This window comes from Vanellus vanellus, assembly GCF_965231255.1.
Source record: "Vanellus vanellus genome assembly, chromosome: 24".
In the NCBI taxonomy this organism is placed as follows: Eukaryota; Metazoa; Chordata; class Aves; order Charadriiformes; family Charadriidae; genus Vanellus; species Vanellus vanellus.
Genome location: NC_138929.1, coordinates 7,774,001 through 7,789,253, shown reverse-complemented (window position 1 = coordinate 7,789,253; position 15,253 = coordinate 7,774,001). Strand labels below are relative to the sequence as shown.

Here is a 15,253-nt window from a genome sequence, read left to right as displayed (position 1 = left end):
TATTTATCTGACATATACTGTGTCTTGTTGTATGCTATTCTTTTTCAAAATTAAATAGACAAGCATTATAAGGCTCATCCATCATCCATCACGACAATGGCAGAGGGTTAAGGTCTTTTTTAAAATGTTTATTCTCTGCTTTCTCACTCTGTTTTTACTTCCTTAAAAGGGACACGTCACACAATTCTGGGGAAGGGAAGCAGGGAGGGGCACACAGAAAGAAATGTTGAAATAATCATGGAAAAATTTTGAAATGTTTTTGACCTTGGATTCTGAAAGACTTATGGTTGTGTGGAAATTATTTATACTATTAACTGCTTTGTGACTCCATATGAAACTAGGCATAACACTCATTTGTCTAACTCTACATCTAACTTGAGATTTAGAAATCTAAATCTATCCAGAGTCATTATTCAGAAATAAGAACATGTAGAGAGTCAGAAGAACATGCAGAGAGTTAGTTATGTGGCCTATCTTAACTGAAAATTTTTGGATTAAAATAATGGCTCTCTGAAGGGGACCTCTCTACCTATAAAAGAAGATTTGAGAAATATGTACGTTATGGATATCCAATATTAGATTACATGGGTCCTGCTTTTCATGTAAAAATTCTGCATCTTCCATGCAGTCAAGCCCATTTCCTATGCAGACACAACATTTCAGTAAAACAAAATTTGACTTAAACTCTGTTTCATAAGCTATTGTTTCATAAGCAAAAGTGATAATTTCAAATTAACAGTTAATTTTGTCATTTTAATTGTGCTATTTGGAGATGACACGTATTTTAAATCATCAGACTAAGTGATGCGTGTGATTCTTCTTCATCAGATGAACAATGTTTCATTCTTGTAACGTCAAGAAAACTTGAAAGGACTCCAGAATACTAGCTACTAAACCCTGGCAGAGAAGAAATCTTTCTTTTCTTAGCTATCAGGGTGGATGCAGACATTTTGCTTTGCAGGGAATTTTGTGAATTAGATGAGAATATTATATAGATGAAATTAATGTGATGAAATTCAACTATCTATAGGCAGATATCTGCAGCTGAGTTAAAATCTCCTCATAGACAGCAGAGAGAAAAAGAACTTCAAGGGCATAATTTGACTGATACATCTCTGTCCTGGTTTGAATGACATAAGATTAATTTCTCTTTCAGTAATTTTACTTTTTATTAAGGTCTCTTCTTATGCTTGGGAAAATTGCATTTTTAGAAGACTCTAAGGTCTGACTTTGTGAAAATATGTACTTTAGAGCCAGCTATGGTATGCAGGTTTCAATCCCTCAGTGTTTTCGAGCTTGCCGGGTGCAGAGATAAGGATGAGCAAGACCTGGGCACTTGAGCCAAGCTAGCCAACAGGATTATTTTGTACCATGCATGTCACATTCAATATAAACTAGGAATTTTGCTGAAGAGTTTTTTCTTTTCCATGATAGCTGTGAACCTGAGAACCTCTTGGCCCGGTGCTGGACCCCTGAGTACTTCCCTTCCTCCCAAAGCCATAGTGCTCACAAAGTCCGACATTTGCTGTTCGCTGCTGGGAGTGCACAGCTTCCTACTGATATTATTGGCTGAGTATAATCATTGTATATTTTATATTGGATCAGGGTCAATATTGGTTGTTTAGTATTATTAATGTTAATTATTTAGTATTACTCTATTAAATCTGTTTATATTTCAACCCTTGTATTTCCTTGTTTTTCCAGATTTCCCTTCCTGGGTGAGGAGGGTTCATTGGGTGATAGAATAATTGTTTAAATGACAATAAATTGTTGTGAGTTCTTTAAACTATAACAATGTCATAGAAATAATATCTGAAACACGCCTGATTAACTACACACACTAATGATCTTTCTTTGCAGTGACTGTAAAAGAACTCGAGTAGTTAAACCAGAACCTTATTTAGATTACATATTAGGAAAAATGGCTTCACCAAAACGTTTATCAAGCATTGGAACAGGCTGCCCAGGGAAGTGGTGGAATCAACATCCCTGGAGATATTTAAAAGACATGTAGATGTGGTGCTGAGGGACATGGTTTAGTGGTGGTTTTGGCAGTGTTAGGTTGATAGTTGGACTTGATGATCTTAAAGGTCCCTTCCAACCTAAACGATTCTATGATTCTAAAGTAGTGCTTAGAAGAATAAAGCTAAGAGAGCTAGCAAACCCATCAATTTTCTGAAGATGATTTTATCACTCATTGCGTACATCAGAGACCAGTCTGGGTTAGTAAAGATTATGCCACAATCTGGATAGAGGAGTTTAGTTGCTGTAATTGCTGTTGATTAACATGTCTGTGTTGTCTGGCTTGGATTTCATTACACCTCATTTCAAATGGATCAAATGGAGTTACTTCCAACCGATTAAGTCAAAGAGATGTTATATGTAGTCAGGACAGACAAACAGGCATCATCACAGAGTCTTTATGCACTTAGGTGAGGTGAATTCCACCTAATCCATCCCCATGCATCATCTTTACGACTCCCTCTGCCCCCCAAGGTACTGGGAACTCTGCTAGGAAGTCATTCATATGTACTCACTGCTTTGTGGCTCTGGATTTCAAAATATCATCAGAGCCTACGAAACACCTTGCAACCAGATCTTTCAATGTCCGTTTGACTTGCTCATTTTGAAGGGTGTAGATGTAAGGGTTGCACAGCTGAGTAATCACACAGTAGAGGAAAGACACGTCTTTGTCAAAATCCTTACCACCCCACTGCCTTGGTCGGATGTACCTGAAGATGGAGCTGCTGTACAGAATAGTGACCACAATGAAATGAGCAGAGCATGTGGAAAAGGCTTTTTTCCTGCTTGCTGAAGACTGGATGTGTGTGACGGCATGGATGATGCAGGCGTAGGAAAAGGCAGTTACTGATAAGGTGCCAGGTAATATTAAAATACTTGTCACTAGCATTACTTTCTCAATGAGGCCTGTATCTGTGCAGGACAGCTGAAGCAGTGGTGCTATATCACAGTAGAAGTGGTTGATGATGTTGGGCCCTCAGAATGGCAAACGGAGTATAATCATCAGTGGGGAGAACACTAAGAAGAAACTCACCACCCAGCAGCCGAGCACCAGCTGAAGACAAAACCTATTGTTCATGAAGGTGGCATAATGCAAAGGGTGACAGATGGCCATATAGCGGTCAAAGGACATGAGAGCTACATGGAAGAAAGTGCAGATTCCCAGCATAAAGAAGAGAGATAACTGAAGGAAACATCCAGAGAGGGAAATTGTTTTTGCTTCACTTAGACTGTAGAGTGTTCGTGGCATAAAGGTAGAAGTGAAGCAGATTTCCACAAGAGAGAAATTCCTGAGAAAGAAATACATGGGGATGTGGAGGTGTTGATCCACCAGTGTGATGGTGATGACAGTCATGTTTCCAAGAAGGATAAGGAGGAAGGCAACAAAAAGAATGGAAAAGAGGATGATCTCCAAAAAGCGATTGCTGGTGAGTCCCAAGAGAATGAACCCCACTGTTGTCTGATTCATCTCTGAAAGCTGAAACAAGGTTAAAAAGAAGATGTTAAAGGTGTTCCAAGAAGCAGAAATGAAAGCCTAATCATGTGGTAGATGTGGTGGTCCTAACTGGAAGACTATCATAAGCCAAAGACTGAGTGATCTACCTAACGGTTGACCTGAGAAGGCACCTGCCTGTGCTGTACACGTCACTTGGCCACAGGACAAATTTAGATGGCAAATGGTAACAAAGCAGCCTTTAGGCAGCTCCCACTTGGCACCTGAGGTTGGAAGGGCCCTCTGAAGGTCATCTTGTCCAACCCCCCTGACCAAGCAGTCCCCCTAGAACATGTTGCCCAGGACCATGTCCAATTAGGTTTTGAATATCTCCAAGGAAAGAGACTCTACAGCCCCTCTTGGAAACCTGTTCCAGTGCTCAAGTCACTCTCAGAAGAAAAAAGGTTCTTATGTTTCTTACAGAATTTCCTGTGTTTCTGTTTGTGCCTGTGGTCTCTGGCCCTGTCACAAGGCACCACTGAGAAAAACCTGGCTCTGTCCCCTTTGCACCTTCCCTTCAGGTATTGATGTGATTGCCACTGAGTCTAGGTGTCATGATAACCCAGGATAGCTCTACTCTGAGGAGCAGGGGATGCAAATCTATCTGCAGCATTTCCCTGATGGGCGGCTACTGCCTTTATTTGATTCAGTTAACAAAAAATCTAATTTCTTACAAGGAAATGTACACAAGAATAAATCAGGACTTTTTTCTTTTCCCCCACAAACCGGTCATTTATTCTCAAAATGAAATTCCAGAGAACTGTAGAAACTAGAACTTTCTGCACATTTCCATTGCCTTTGGTGAATATTCTGCAGAGATTCTGTGATTTTTTTCCCATAGTGTCAGTCCTTATAAACATATTCCCATTTTCTACTTGCAAACTGCAGTTTTTTTCCACAGGTCCAAAAAAGAAAGCCACTTTTGACATGAAATCCCATTTTGTAACAAACCACAGCTAATACTCTATAGACTTCTTTGTTTTCTTTTTCTGTAAAACCAGAATGTTTTTGCAGAAGTATTGGGGGAGAGAAGAGAAGGCAGTCTGCTTTCGACTCAAACCCAACCTTTCTCTTTTGCCTCAGTAACCTTTCTAGCATAAGATTAAGATAGAGCTCTGGTAAAAATCTGAAAGATAGAAATGCTGTAAGAAAGCTATCAACAGCTGATCAGAATAGGCTGTCTTCCTTCAGACCTGTCCCAACATATGGGTAGTGTCTCTGAAGCTCTCTCCATTAAGTAAGGTAGATTACAAGGGGTAAGCAAGCATTTTCAGATCCTTTTCTCTTTCCTAGTATATTCACTGAGATCGGCAGTGCGTGGAATTAGTCGTCTTCTCAGCATTTTTGTCAGAAAGAGTAGATACTTCCAGCAACCTGCTGTTTCTGTGATCCGACTGCACAAAAGCTCCTGGATGTAATTGTCAAGTTAAAAGATAATACAGCGTAGGTCTACTCAGAGGAGCAGGGGATGCAAACTTACCTCCATCAGAAGACTCCAGCAACCTTCCCTTATAGGATTCCTGATGCCTGTGTTAAGGCAAGTGCTGGGATTCGAGGAGAAAACAAAACTTCAAATCACCTTGAGCTTCTGGTCATTCAAAAAAAGAGTAAGATGTGAGATTCTGTCACCACGGGGCTAATTAAAAATTTCTTGGAATTCTTGGAGTGCTTTTTTTCATTTGTGAGGGTCAGGACTACCTGCAGATGCAGGAACCTCGTGACACCTGGAGCAGAACTAAGAGGGGGATTTTCTGTGTAGGAAAACGAAGTAGCTGAGACTGCTTATATTGTTGGCAGAGCATGACTTGCAGCAGGTAATATTTAGTCAAGTCTTAAATGGTTAGCTCATTCTGTAACCAACGGACAGAAGCAGTCAACACTGATGGGCAGTTCACCCGAGACAAACCTACCTTTGTGAGGTGCCTGTCCCACTTCAGGAGTGCCTCAAGGGTTGCTGCTCTCTAGGGTATGCCAGATGACTGCACTGGGCTGGCAGACATGGCACAGGGCCATCCAGAGACTCACAATCAGCTGGAGCCACATTTGGGTGGCCAAGTCTGTGTCTCACAAAACAAGTAAGGCACTAGCTGCCTAGGCTACTGGTACTGAATTGTATTTTTAAGCTCATCTCTTGGTACTGCACTAAAGCCAGAGGAGATGGGGGGTTGTCCTGGTTTGAGGTAAAACAGAACCAATTTTGTTCAGTAACCGCTTCTTAGCTGGGCCTCTTCTAACAACTGAAATTAACTGCATATTGTGCAGACAGTGTTCACTCTCTCAGAGTGATAAGGCCAATCGTTTATAGCTGATGCCCAGGCATGGGATGCAGAGAGGCTCCTGCTTACACTTATTGCCATAACACCCAAGGCCAACCAACTTTGTTATTTGCCACGTTGGAGGGTCGGAAGCGGAAAAGCATAGTGGGGTCCCACCTGCAGGGAGGAGCAGACAGGACAGGTGACCCAAAACTGACCAACAGGGTATTCCATCCCATCTGCCTCATGCTCAGTATAAAAGCTGAGGGATCAAAGGGTCACGGGCTCTTCCTTCAATGGCTGACATCTGAGGAGGACTCTGTTTGACTGCCTGTGATCCCGATCCTGAATCCAGATCCGGAATCCATTTCCCGTCCGTCACTAAGTCCAGCCTGGGACTGCCCCAGTGCCAGCCGGTGACGGGATTGTCATCTCGGGAGCTTGATACGGTTTTGTATATATTTTTCATTATTTCTTTTTATTTTATTATTATTTCATTAAAGTAGTTTAGTTTCTTCTAAACTCGTAAGTCTCTTTTTCCTCCTCTGCCTCTCTCTTTGCAGAGGGGTAGAGGGGAGCATCTGTCGGTCCCGTCTGGGGTCCCTCGGGTCCCCAGTGGTGGATTTGGCTTAAACCACGACAGGGGTAAAAGGCAGGAGTCCTCTCTTCCTGAAGCAATGGTCTAAGGGATGGTCAGAAGTGGAAGATCCCCAAAGGCCTTATTTCTCCAGCCTGATTTAAAGGTATTATGCTTACAAGCTCAGATGTAGACAAATGTTCTGTAGATGTGTGAAGTCTGAGGAGAGGACTTCATCCCAGGTGACTGATTCGGCAAAGCACGTTTCTGCAGATAAACAAGTGAGTGAAATTCAGCACTGGGGTTCAGAACCAGCAACATTCTTCCAGGTCTAGGTGCAAGGGCCATAGCTGACCTGTGGTGATTGGAGGAGGAATGTGTCCCTTTAAAACAAATGATTTGCACAGGTGCTCCATGTTTGTTTAAGGGTCCATGATATGCGGTCCCAGAATACCCTCTTTTCTTTGATATAGAGTCTGGAATTCAGGGAAGTGCTTAAATCATTGATCTCTGAGAGGGTCTTACTCTGGGCTGTCTTTGATGGTTATTTTACAGGTTGTAGCCAGAGATACACAGGTGTCTCCACTGCCCCAACCCAGTGACCGAAATGAAGCCAGGAATTGTTATGGTCTAATTAGCAGAGCATCTCAAAGCATGTCCATAACCCCTGGGAATGAACACCTTGGCCAGGATAACAAAATGTGAGAGAAACCAGCCTGAAGCCAGCAGTGGTCAACATGGTGAGGAAGAGTGAAAGAGGCTGGAAAATACTTTCCTTGAGAGATGAAGGATCATAGGACCCATGGTCCTGCTCCAGGCACCAGGACTGAGCTTCTCACTCACCTCACTCATGCTGGTCCTTCCTGTAAAGATATGTGGAAGGGCAATGTCTTCTCCTTTAAAGATATCTGGTCAAGGACCTTTTCAATGCAATCTTTTTTTTTTTTTTCATTGAATAATAATAATAATAATAATAATAGGAGGAAGCTATAAACAAGAACATGCGGGGATGCAAACCTGACCAGCAAATTATAAGGGAGATAGTGATTCAAACCAAACCTCATCAGTCACACTGATTGATGAGGGCATGTGTTATTAAAGTCCTGCATGTAGGTGCTGTAAATGACAGCACCTTGTTTGATGGCAGCACCTTGTCTGCCAAAGTCCTTTTATGTCTGCATGTGCAAGTCTGGGATGCATGCTCAGCTTTATTACCAGTTGAACCTGCAAGTGAAAAAGTGGCAGCTGCATCCCTAATCCTGGGCAGAGACCTCTAGCATGGGGGCACTTAGCTGGGAGGAGGCTGCTGGAGGCGGCAGCCGCTCCTGACATACTTTAATAGTTTCAAAATTGGCAGAATCTGGTTGAGCTGTCAGTATTCCCAAGAGTATGCATATATAATCCTTATGTGAGGGGGGACTGATCCTTTGTTAATATACACACAGTGACAAATTTGTAACCAGACTTCTAGAGCGTTATTACTATTACGCAGGCATAAAACCAGAACCTGTGCTAGTAACAGTACCTTGGCTAAATTGGATTAATTGAGTTGCAAAGATCTTAACAGAACATTAGAAGGATAATAAGAGGTGTAAACATCTCCAACAGCAGGCCTAGTGACTGGGCTTTGTAGTTTGGAGGATGAAAAATGATGCTTATTGAAGTATGCACAAGACCTGCAGTAAGTAACAGATCACTCCCAGTTATCGAATCAATAATGATATTGGCTATTAAGCAATTGTTCACTGGAAATGAAGGGGTATGGGAAGGGAAATGCTGACCATAATTAGGAAAATAGCAATGTCTTACAATTTGTGAAATAATGTGTAATGTAGACTAATGCAACTGAAATGAGAGACTAATTTGTGCCAGCACTTAGCACTAGTGACTAAAGAAAATAAAGCCTTAGGCGGTATGAATTGTACTTTAACCTTAGTTTTTATCTATGGAAATGTAACCGGTTAGTCAGGAAGTGTATGTAAAAATTTAAGTAACAAAAGATAAGGAAATACCTCAAGACACAGAAAGGGTGCCTGGAGGCCACGAGAGCAAATCAGAAGAAAAGACTCCAGATTCTGTGAACAGGATTGGGTGAGCAGAAGTGCTATCAGGAAATCAAGTGACCTACAGAGACTATAAAATCCAGTATCAGTCACAGAGTCATAAAACCTGATCAATTAGCGTTAACAAAGACAATAACCAGAAACAAACACCAGAAGTCATGCTAATCGATGAGCTCTCAAGAAACTATAGGCAACCAGGGCTTTGCAATGGGTAAGGATGCAAACCTGAGCATCCACAATGCTGGATGGAGTCGGTGGGACTGTGCCAGCTGTTGAGGGAACATGCAGGGGAGCGGGAGCTGGGAGGTGTAATAGAGCCTGGTCAAGTGTAAACCTGGGCCAGTCAGTGCTGGTCTGGCTGAGCTCTGAGCTTGACCACTGCAGTCTGTCCTGTCTTATTAAACCTTGTCATAATTCTCTCTGCGCTATCTCACTCTATCCTGTGCGTATGTGTGCTGCAAGGACTGAGTGCCAGCTACCACGGGGATCAGTGTGAGAGGATCCAGTGCCAGCTACTGAAGTCAGACTGGGAGTGTGGGAGCGTCCAGTCGCTGGTGTGAGCTACTGGAGCCAATGGGATCTCAGTGAGTGGGGTGTTGGTACCAATGACTGGAGCCAGTGGGCCTCTCAGCTTCCAGCTGCTGGAGCAGGAACAGGGCGTATCCCAAAACCATTTACTGGGGGGACTGGCATGAGTGAAGTGAGTGAGGGACTCAGCATAGGCAGCTGGAGCAGGAACACACATCATAGAATCATAGAATTGTTAGAGCTGAAAAAGACCTTTAAGATCAAGTCCAACTGTTAGATAGCTCTACCAGGCCCTCTTCTAAACCATGTCCCAGAGCACCATATCTAGATGGCTTTTAAACACATCCAATGATGTGACTCAACCACTTCCCTGCACAGCCTGTTCCAGTCTTTGATAACCCTTTCAGTGTAGAAGTTTTCTGTAATGTCTAACCTAAACCTTCCCTGGCGCAACTTGACCTATCTTTTGTAACTTGTGAGAAGAGACCAACGCCCACCTGGCTACAACCTCCCTTCAGGTAGTTGTACAGAGCGATAAGGTCTCCCCTCAGCCTCCTTTCCTTGAAACTAAACAACCTCAGATCCCTCAGCTGCTCCTCATAAGACATTCTCAAGACCTTTCACCATCTTTGTTGCCCTTCTCTAGATATTCTCCAGCACCTCAATGTCCTTATGCTGCTGTGCCCAAAATTGAACACAGTACTCAAGGTGCAGCCTCACCAGTGCCAATTACAGTGGGACAATCACTTCTCGAGTCCTGCTGGCCACATTATTCCTGATACAGGCCAGGATGCCATTGGCTACCTTGGCCACCTGGGCACACTGCTGGCTCATATTCAGCTGGCTGCCAATCAACACCCCCAGGTCCTTCTCCACTGGGCAGCTTTCCAGCCACTTTCCCTAAGCCTGTAGCATTGCATGGGTTTGTTGTGGCCCAAGTGCAGGACTTGGCTCTTGGCCTTGTTGAACTTCATACTTCATACTTCATACATACAATGGACTTCATTGGCCTCAGCCCATTGATTCAGCCTATCCATGTCCTTCTGAAGAGCCCTCCTACCCCCAAGCAGATCAACACTCCCACCTAACTTGGTGTCGTCTGTAAACTTACTGAGGGTGATCTCAATCTCCTTGTCAAGATCATTAATAAAGATACTAAACAGGAGCAGCCCCAACACTGACCCCTGCGGAATACCACTTGTGACCGGCCACCAGCTGCATCTAACTCCATTCACCAAAACTCTCTGGGCCCAGCCATCCAGCCAGTGTTTGATCCAACAGAATGTATGCCTGAACAAGCCTTGGGTAGCCAGTTTTCTCATGAGAATGCTGTGGGGAACAGTATTGAAGGCTTTACTGAAGTACAGGTAAACAACATCCACAGCCTTTCCCTCATCCACCAAGCAGGTCACCTTCTCATAGAAGGAGATGAGGTTTCTTAAGCAGGATCTGCCCTTCATGAACCCATGTTGACTGGGCCTGACCATCTGATTGCCCTATAAACAGTAATGGCACTCAAGATGATCTGCATCATAACCTTCCCGGGCACCAAGGTCAGACTGACAGGTCTGTAGTTTCCTGGATCCTCCTTCAAGCCCTTTTTATAGATGGGCGTCACATCTGCTAATCTCCAGTCCATTGGGACCTCTGCAGTTAGCCAGAACTGCTGATAAATTATGACGAGTGGTCTGGTGAGAACATCTGCCAACTCTTTCAGCAGAGGACTCACAACCCTTACACCTGGTGCTGGCTGCTGCGGGGGGTATATCTTCCCCAAACTCTGTGTGAGTGTGGAGGGTGTATGTGTATTCAACACAACTTAGAGCTGGACCAGCCAGTTAGATGGAGGCCCTGGGAATGGGCAGGGGTATCAGCTGGACAGGAGGTCTGTGCTGGTTCCTGGGTGGAGTGTGAGGTGCCAGTGGGATGACTGTATGAGTGCTACATGTTTGCAGGGAGCATCAAGCTGGACCAGCCTGCAAGTAGGGGACCCATGGGTGACAGGTCAGAGGGCCAGGATCTGGGCAGGGATGCCAGCAGAACAGAAGGACTGTGCCAGTTCTCAGGGGACCCACAAATATCCGTGTGGCTTGTGAACCCTGGGAGTCCTGTGTGTATACCTGCACTAGTGGCCTCCCGTCTCTGCCAGCCCCAGAAGAAGTGGGGACATGTTTGTCTGCACTTTTTTGTGTTATGTGTGTCCTGTGTGTCAGTGCTGTTGACAGCAGCGCCTTGTCTGTGGCAGTCTGTGTGACCTCTCGTATTAATGTCCTTTTGTGTGTGTACATGTGTGCCCATGTGCCTCTGGGTTACACACCAAGCCTCAGGTTGAGCCTGAAAACAGGAAAGCAGCAGCCATGGCCATTGACCTGGGATGGAGACCCCAGATCTCTAAGATTAGCTCTAGTGGCCAGGCTGGAGGAATCACCAGGCAGTGGAGCTGCTGGAGGTGGTGGCTGCTTATAAGATTCCTTAACATACATCAATCCAGATGATGAAAATGATACTAGGGTTAAAATAGAAGTGACTAGTAGGATTGTTAAAAGGAAAGCCTGGAGTTCCCAAATGCCTATGAAAAGGTTAATTTCCTCAGCATGGTCTGGTTTTCCATCTTATCTTCATAGTTTTTTCTGGGGAAACATTGTAAATGAGATAAATAGGGCCACTAAAACCAAATCTGGTAGGTTTATGCTGATGTCTCTGAATAGGTCTGTCCATTTGCACGAGTGTGAGTGTCTGATTTCCTGTCAGTTCCTGTAGCAGGTCTCCATCTGTTTTACTACTACTGTAAAAAAAAAAAATTTTTTCAAAATATGGTTCCTCAAAATAAAAACAACCATACAAGCAAACCCATTCCTCCATTCCTTTACTGTCCTGTGTTCCAAACAGTACATACTCTTGGCTTTAAGCCCACACTTACTCCCTTCTGCATTATTTTTCTGTATACTTAGGCACACCCTCTTAAAGCACTTATCCTGGTAGCAATTATTTTATTACACTGAGAAATGCAAGGTCTAACGTCAGCATTTTTAGCAATGTTTAAGTTTCTAACACTTATGATAAGGCTGACACTTTCAATGACTTTTCATGGTGGTTACCTACTGAGTGGGATAGAAATGCATTTAAAAACCCTCAGGCAAATTTTAAAGGGTTTGGGGTTTTTTTCCTTGTCAAAGGAATTCTTATTTACTTGCAAATAAAAGGCTAAATTTCTCCCTAAAATTACTTCCTTATGAGAACTCATTTTACCAGTGAATACTAGCTGAGTTTTTCACTCAAAGGTGAACTGTCAAGAAGCACTAGTGTGACTATCTAAATAAGAATACCTACCCTTTAGCCAAAATTAATCTAACCATTCAGGAAACATTTTCTATAATTCTTTGTTTTAGTGAAAACAATGATTAATTAAAGGAAATCATATTTTTCCAATAACACAGACAATCAGTTGAAGCAATGAGAGACTCAATACTCTTGATTAGGATCATCATATTAGAAATTAAGGAGGCATTGTATATCAATCACATAAATGATGCAGAACATAAATAACAAGTAGGATTGCTTATGCTGATCTATGGTGATTTTAGTATGTTAAAGCCAGTTGAGGTCAGTGGAGACACAACAAACATGAACACAAACACCTCAACCTTTTTACTTTAGAAGAACTAAATTTTGTAATCATAAAACATCTCTTTCATAGTAACAAATAAATACAGAAAATGGCAGAGAGCCCTTGTATTTTAAATTTTTGCTTTGATGGATGATGAAAATTTTGAATCTTTGGGAAGGACTTGGCAGCATAGTCTCAAAATAAACAAGTGGAAGAGCAGGCAACTGAGTATAAGTTAAATATCGTCCATAGATCACACAGACAGTATTTCTGCCTGCCTAGTCATAATCTAAATCATCTGCTTGCTTTATAAAAAATATTCATATGTACTTCCCAAAGAGGTTTCTTCGATCGGTTTGCTACAGGAGGCTGCAGAAAAGTTAACAATTTTTGTCCTCATTCTTTAACCTCAAATATTGTATTTCTGGTCACTGATTTTTTTCAATTCCATTTTTACCTCTTTGCTCCTCAAAGTATAATTGAAAGGGTTCAGCAGTGGTGTTACAAGGGTGTTCAGAAGGGATATCACTTTGTTCTTATTTAGTGAGGTACGCCCTCTTGGCCTGACGTAAATGAATATGACTGCTCCACAAAGCATGATGACTACAGTCAGATGAGCAATGCAGGAGGAGAAAGATTTGTCTCCAGAAGCAGATAGGATCCTCAATATGGTAAATATAATGGCAAAGTAGGAGACGACAGTCAAAGGAAGTGCTCAACAGAACCACTGTAGCAACAGTGAAAACAAGCCATTCAATATGGTGGGCAGTGCAAGCCAGCTTCAGCAGTGGCCTGGCATCACAGTAGAAGCGACTGATAATATTGAGGCCACAGAATGGCAGTCTGAACACCAGAATGGTTTGCACAAAGACGATCAGAAAGACACCCATCCAAGAGCCAAATGAGAACTGAGCACACAGTTTTCCACACATGATGGTGATGTAATCAAGACTGTTGCATATTGTTATGTATTGGTCAAAGGACATGGCTGTGAGGAGGAAAAACTCAGTAGGATCAAGGAGAAAGTCAGAGCAAGCTTGGACTTTGCACCCAGCTATGCTGATAGACTTCTTGACATCCAGAAGACTGTCCAAAAGCTTGGGTATAGTGGCTGAGACATAGATGATTCCCAAAAATGACAGTTTTCCAAAGAAGAAATACATGATTTTGTGGAGAGCGTTGTCATTCACCACTGTGGCAATGATGATGTCATTTGCCCAGTGACAGTCAAAATGTAGATGACCAAGACTCCCACAAAGAGCAAAACATGGACCCTTTGAAGGCCGGGGAAATCAAGATGAATAAATTCAGTCACAAAAGTCTGGCTTTCTATCCTCTGCTTCCACTTTGTACATTTCTGCATTAGTAAATATGGCAAGTAAAGGAGTGATCAAAGGTGGGGGGTTTTTATGTGAGTAGGAAAGAGGAAATACAGATATACATGTGTATGTGCATATAGGTATATACACAAATATATGTATGTAGGAGACATTTTTTAATTGATTTTAACATTTATTTGAAAGAAACCAGGAGGTTTGAGATCCTTATAATAGTTTTACTGTTTTCATTTCTCAGTTCCTTTTTCAGTTGAAAAAGTGTTCTCTCTTACAGTAGAAGACTCTATAGAAGACTGAAGAATTTATGACCAACAGTGATAGTTGTTCCCTCTACCAGTTACATTTCTAAGGATGAGTGACATTAATTTATGTTCTCAAAAAGATGGATGTCTAGTCAAAATTAATCTGGACTCTGGAGTAGTGTCAAAAAGTGATTAACCCCATCTGGACATAGACAACATGAACTACCCCTTACCACAGGCATTTTTCCATAGCAGAAGGTAAGGTAACTAGATGGGAATAGTTATCAAAAAATGTTACTGTTTAAACAGAGATTAAATGTATATCACCTTTTGTCTATACAAAGCCTTCATAAGTCTTTAAAAAACCCTCTCTTGAGATAGTCTATGCCAAGGATGCATGGAGCGTCTGGACCAGTCACAATGAGGTGTTTCTCCTATTTATTCCCAGTTAAGCTCACTTCAGCCTCTAACACAGTCAGTTCTTGAGATCCGCCTGTCACTCCAGAAATAGTGACAGATTCTGTCCCTTTATGATTCGATGGCAATAGGGTACACTGTGCACCAGTGTCCACCAGGGCTTTATACTTTTGTGGATCTAACGTGCCAGGCCATCGAATCCACACAGTCCAATAAATTCAGTCGTCCCTCTCCTCCTCCTGGCTGGAGACAGAGAACCTCTAACACTGAGCATAGTATCTACGATTAGCAGATGGATTCCTGCCTGGACCAAAGGATCACCCACCATAGGTGGAGCAGCCTTTCTCCTGTAAGAATTCTCTCTTCTACCTGCTTTACTTTGCAACTGAATCACCCGTGCCTGTAGGGCTGAGATAGGCTCTCCATCCCACTTCCTCATGTCCTCTCCATAGTTGCAGAGGCAAAGACAGGAAAACTTGGAGCATGTTTGATTGTCTTGAGTCGGAGGATGTTTTTTCTCTTGAGTAGGAGGGTGTTTTTTCTTAGCAGCTTTCTTCCCATTCTTCCTCCATCTTGGATAGTTTATTAAACAGTTTCTTGGTTTGCTCAACTATTTTCCTGGTCGTTTGCTCAATTTTCTCAGTCATTTTCTCGGTGGTCACAGTCAGGTTTTCCACAGCTGCCACAGTGAAGGAATGAGAGAGACTGTCTTC

General features: G+C 42.6%; 1 pseudogene across 1 annotated transcript; it reads right to left on the bottom strand.

Annotated features, from left to right (window-relative positions):
* Positions 1 to 2,533: 2,533 nt before the first annotated feature.
* LOC309681240 (olfactory receptor 6C74-like) lies at positions 2,534 to 3,490 on the bottom strand (annotated as a pseudogene). The gene has a single exon. The product of its transcript is annotated as an olfactory receptor 6C74-like (transcript).
* Positions 3,491 to 15,253: the final 11,763 nt, after the last annotated feature.